Below are 6,000 nucleotides of genomic sequence, written 5' to 3' on the forward strand. Positions count from 1 at the left end.
ACCCTTTGTCCTCAGTCTAGGGCCCTATTGAGAGGGGACAGCGTCTTTAGGCAGGGCCTAGTAGGAGGAAGTTAGGTCACTGGGAATATGCCTTTGAAGAGGACATTGGTTCTGCAACCCTTTTCTATATCTCTTTGCTTCTCAGCCATCATGTGGGGAGTAACTTCCTCTATCTACTCTGCCTTCCCTTCAAGATATACAGGCCTGTGGTAATAGGTCCAAAAATGACCACAGATCAAAGTGTCTGAAGCTAAAACCATGAGCCAAAACAAGTCTTTTCTTCCTTTTAAGTTGGTTATCTCAAGCATCTTGTCACAATACTGGAAAGCTAACTAACAGAGAAAGTGAGAAATGAGATTTTGGGACAGGGTAAGTTGGCTTATCTGCCACTGCTGTGGACTTACACATGGTTATCTGGGAGACCAGCTCCAAGTTCTGCCATAATTTATCCCAAGAGCCTTTGCTCATGCTGCTCCTCCTATGTGAAAATTTCCCACTACCCAAGCTCTCTTAAACATCTCTTAGCATCCATGGCTTAGCTTGAATACCACTTCCTCAAGAATGCCTTCCCTAATTGCCCCATAAACCAAGTCAGGACCCCCTATTGAATACTATCTTGATTACATCTATTCCTCTTCACTGTGCTTTAAAAAATAAATTGTTATCAGGCTGGAGAGATGGCTCAGTATTTAAGAGCATTGGCTGTCTTGCAAAGGACCTGGGTTCAATTCCCAGCACCCACATGGCACCTAACAACTATCTGAGCCTCCAGTTCCAGGGGATCCGATACCTTCTTCTGACTTCCCAGGGCATTGCATGACATGGGTGCACTCACACACACACACAGGAAATACACTCCTGCACATAAAATAAAAAATTTTAAAAAATGTTTTTTTAATTTTTTAAAAAGAAATTGTAAAAATTGTAATCAAAGTATTGGTATATTTAATGTCTGATTTGCATAGAAAGCTACATAGGGGCTGGGCATGGTAGTACACACCTTTAATCCCAAGCACTCAGGAGAAAGTAGGTGGATCACTTTGAGTTCAAGGTTATCCTGGTCTACATAGCAAGTTCCAGGTCAGCCAAAGCTACATAAGGCTATCTGTCTCATAAACAAACAATCAAAAGGTACATTGGAAAGGAATGTATTTGTCTTCTTTGTAGTTACATCAACAACTCACAGAACACACTCAGAGAACCAGGAATTGAATGAACGAATGAGTGCAAAGTGTTACTCCACCATCCCCACCATCCCTGCCATCCTACCATCCCCTACTATCCCCCTACCATCTAAAGAAGTAATTTTCTTAGAACAGAAGAGTACTCTGTGAAAGTATGCTGGACCAGGCAAAAAGATCTATAAAAGTCCCCTGCTATGTCCAACATCAGGCAGTATCCCTGGCCACCAGGTGAAGTATCTATATCTATAGGACATGAGGATGACCCCAGGGGTCTGTGCTCTCAATAATGGACCAAACTGCAATACATTTGCACCTTGATCCTGAGAAGAGGGCAAGGAATAGCTACTTACAGCGTGGGTCTGGCGCTTGGATAGAACGACTGGGGTGTGTGGCAGAGCTGGGGCTAGGGACAAAAGACAGCAAGCTACAGCCTGTGGCTGGGAGTTGATCTACCTGTGCAGCTATGTTCCAGGTCAGTTTTCTAAGGAATAAAGAAAATGTGAATTAAAACCTGGCCTTCCTTGTATGTCTTGATGAAAATGTATTTATGAAAGTTGGTCTCATTCAAAAGGACGGAGATCACAGAGGCTCATGACCAAGGTATACACTTACAAGCATCTTTGACTTATAGCTTCACTTGTTTAGCCCCAAATAACCTGCTGCTGAATGAAGAACCCTTTCCACTTATTGGAGGTCTGTAATAAACAGACGCTTCCAAGACTATGTCAAGGTAGTATGTAAATACTTCAGAAAAGTGGACCTTAAAAAGTTGGAAAATATAAGAGGAAACAAAAGCCTACTTTTTAAAAATATTCTTTCTTTCTATTACTGAGAAATTAAGATGTTTCTAGTCTTTTGCTTTCCTTTCCCACATTGTCTCTAATGCTCTGGAATTTTCTGGAGTTCTGGAGCAGGGACACCAACCTCTCCGTAAAATCACTAGTTCCATGATCTCTGCCAGCATTTTCAAGCTCACCAAAGTCAAGGTCTCTTTGAGTTTGGCTTGAACAATTTTTTGCTCTTCTAATTCTGCAAGAAGAGCGTGCTTAGTACACACTTCAGTCTTATACTTCTCCTGTAACTCTTCAATCTCCTTTTTGAGAAGCAGATTCTTCTTCACTAAAAGGATGGATCGCCTGACCCAAAATTAACTGCAGAAAGAGCTGCTCCACTTTGCCAAAAGCTTATCAAAATGTTCGTTCATGAATCCAAGAAACCTCTCTGTACATTTAAGAATCTAGACGGGGTAATCTCACAGTCTGAAATGTCCTCCAGCTTCTTTAGAATAGCCTGTTCAACAGCCTGCATCACTTCAAACAGGTAGTCTTGAAATGCAATGTAGAGCCTCAGTAAGCAAGTTTGTGGTGCGAAGCCCAAGAATTGGGCCTCATAGGATCTACAGACATCTTGCTTCTCTTTGCTATTCTCAATTGTGCAAAGTAGTAGCGACCCCGGGAGTGATGGAGTCCACCACACACCGGCGCCATCGCCTCTGAAGCCCTGGGAGCAACCACAGGTAGATGGCCATACCGACTCCTCGAAAATCTGACTCACAATCTTTTTATTTTATGTATATGAGTGTATTTCCTGCATGTATGTCAGTGCACCTGTATCATGCAATGCCTGCAGAGGTCAGAAGAGGGTGTTGTTAGCTGCCATGGGGGTTCTGGGATTCGAACCCTGATCCTCTGCAAAAGCATCCAGCTTTTAACCACTGAGCTATCTCTCCAGCCCCCAAATTCTTTTTTTTTAAAAAAAGAGTATGAAGTCTATCTTCTCTGACACAAATTATTAGAAGTAAATATAGGTATCCTAGAGTAGCCTCTCAATCGACTGGGTTGATAAATTGGCAGAATTTCTAGAATACACAGGCAGCATTTAGATCATCAAAGGCCTTCCATATTTTCAGGTAGAAGCCCCTTTTCTATTTCTCCTGTTAGAAGTTAGCCATACTTAACATAGAGAGAAGGGGAGGGAAAGGGAGAAGGAGAGAGGTAAGGAGACAAGGGGACTCTCTAGAGTCATATCAGAGATGGGCTTTGGAGAAAACTCTTATAGCAAAGAAAGATCGATTGATCCCAGAAGGCTTCCTGCTAGAGAAAGTTTGGAAGCAGAGCATTTGCTTTCTGCCATCATCACAAACTATGTCACTGTGATGATTAATTTTAATTGTCATCTTGACACACTCTAGAGTCACCTAGAAAAGGAATCGCAAAAGGAACTGACTAGATTAGATTGACCTGTGGGTATGCCTGTGAAGGGTTTCCTTAATTGGGTTAAATGAGATGAAAAGATCCACCCTGAACGTGGTAGCACCATGTGGTGGGCTCAGCCCTAAGCTGTGTAAGAGTCAGAAAAGTGAGCTGAGCACTAGCAAGTATGCCTTCATCTCTCTGTGCTCTTGACTCTGGACGTGATGTAACTAGTTGCTTCAGGTTCCTGCCACCTCGACTTCCCACAGTGGTGGACTGCAACCTGGAATTGTGAGCTAAAATAAACTCTCCAAGTTGCCTTTGTCAGGGCATTGTATCACAGCAACAGAAAGGAAACTAAGACACAAATTGGTACTGAGTGAGGCCATTGCTGTGATAAACCTCGTGTGGCTTTATTTTAGGCCCTGCCCCCAGCACCCCTTTCTCATTTCTTTTTTTAAAAAATATTTTATTTATTATTTTTATTTTATGTGTATGAGTGTATTGCCTGCATGTATGCAAGTGCACCCGTGTCATGCAATGCCCACAGAGGACAGAAGAGGCTGTCGGATCCCCTGGAACTGGAGTTATGGACAGTTGTTAGCTGCCATATGGGTGCTGGGATTCGAACCCAGGTCTCCTGCAAGAACAGCCAGTGTTCTTAACCGCTGAGCCATCTCTCCAGCCCCTCGTGTGGCTTTTAAGCTTCTGAAATAGTTTTGTGGGAGGAATGTGAAAGTGTTTTGTAATTTGGTCTAGAAAAGCCATTGACTTCTGGAAGCAGAGCTTAATGGGCTGTTCTAGCAGGAGCTTAGAAGACAGAATACTGAGAGAAATGTGGAGGCTTTAGAGGAGAACAAGGACTCTATCAGAAACTTGTCTGGGGTCATTCATATGATATTTTAGCCAAGAATATGGCCATATTATGCTGATGTCCTGAGAATCAGAGTTAAATTAGATTGAGAGATTATAGACTAATTTGTTTGGCAGCAAAATTTCAGAATGACTGAGATTTAAGAGATTAGCACTGTGGAAGTGAAACCTCCTGCTGCTCACTGAACGAGAAGGATGTACTGAAGGTAAAACCCTGCCCTTCGGAGGCTCCATCTTACAGAGATCTGAATTCACTTAAAGGACAAAGCCTAATCTGAAGGTGTTCTCTGTTCCTCAAAAACAGCTGCCTAGGAGAGTGTTTCCCTAAGGTCAGCACACAGAAGCTGATACAACTGTGGTCCAAGGGGACCAGGCTACAGCTTTAACTGGCAGCAGAAGCTGCAGTGTCATAAGATGAAGAATTGACGGGGTCATGGAAAGCAGCTAAGGCCAGGCAATGTGTAACAGGGTTGGAGTCCCAGCAAAACAGCCCTGAGAGAACACTGCAGGAAGCTGTGAAGGTGAAGCCTAACCAGTAGTGGAGACTCCACAACCCAAGCAGCTGTGGGACAGCTACCAAGGAGAGCTTCAAGTACGGAGTACAGCTGGACTAAGGAAGACTCTGTGTGCTAAGGTGGCAGAGCTGGAGAGATGTGTCTACCAAAGCCCTCTGAAACTCAGTCAGCTACATCATGAGCTCCAGATGCCAGACACGGTGAGGTGAGACTTGCTATTTTCCTTCATGGCTTTAGTCTGATCACTGCTTGCTGTGCCCCAATTCTTCCATTTTGAAACGGAGTATACAGAAAGTTTGTTCTGTACTATTATATGTTGGAAGTCTATAACTTTTTTTTTTTTAGGCACTAACAGTTAAGAGACTTTGGACTTTTAAAGTGTTGGCATTTTTTTAAAGGCTACGAAGACTTAAAGTTGAATGGCATTTTACATTATGAGAAAATATGAGATTTGCGGGACAAGAGATAGAAAGTTATGGCTTAGATGAGGTTTTTGAAACTAGGCATGATGGTACACACTGTTTAATTTCAGCACCAGGGAGGCAAAGGCAGGCAGATCTCTGAGATCCAGGTCAGGCTGGTCTACATAGCACGTTCTAGGCCAGTTGGGGCTACAAGGAGACCCTGTCTCAAAAAACAAACAAAACCCCTCAAAATAAAGTGGTGGATTTGTGCATCAAGTTGACAAGTGGTAGAGTTGTGATGGTTAGTTTTAATTATTAAACTGACACAACCTAGTGTCACCTAGGAAGGGGTTCTCAATGAGGGATTGTCTATATTAGGCTGGCCTGTGGGCATGCTTGTCAGGGGCTTTTTTAATTGGGTTGAGATGGGAAGACTCACCCTGAATGTGGGTAGCACCTTTTCATGGGCTGGGCCCTAAACTGTATGAGTCAGGCTGAGTACCAGTATGCATGCATTCATCCTCTCTGATCTTGACAGGATATGATGTGACCAGTTACTTCAAGTTCTTGCTTAACTTCCCAATGGTGGACTATAACTTGGAACTGTGAGCTAAAATAAACTTTTTCTCCTAACTTGCTTTTGTCAGTAAAAGAAAAGAAACTACTGCAGTCACCAAAGAAGGTCTTTATTTTCTGAGCCTTCGCTTTGTAAAATACTGAAGTTCATCCAAGAGTTTAAGTTGCACATATAGCTATTTTTTATCTAGATCCAATGACTTTATTTTCCTCTAATAACAATGTGATATTTGATTCTTTGGTTTGTTCATTGTTG

At 42.7% G+C, this 6,000-nt stretch overlaps 1 pseudogene; it reads right to left on the reverse strand.

Annotated features, from left to right (window-relative positions):
• Positions 1-2,020: 2,020 nt before the first annotated feature.
• LOC103732284 lies at positions 2,021-2,684 on the reverse strand (annotated as a pseudogene).
• Between the last annotated feature and the right edge of the window lie 3,316 nt (positions 2,685-6,000).

This window comes from Nannospalax galili, unplaced genomic scaffold, assembly GCF_000622305.1.
Source record: "Nannospalax galili isolate Female #2095 unplaced genomic scaffold, S.galili_v1.0 scaffold1175, whole genome shotgun sequence".
Taxonomy (NCBI): domain Eukaryota; kingdom Metazoa; phylum Chordata; class Mammalia; order Rodentia; family Spalacidae; genus Nannospalax; species Nannospalax galili.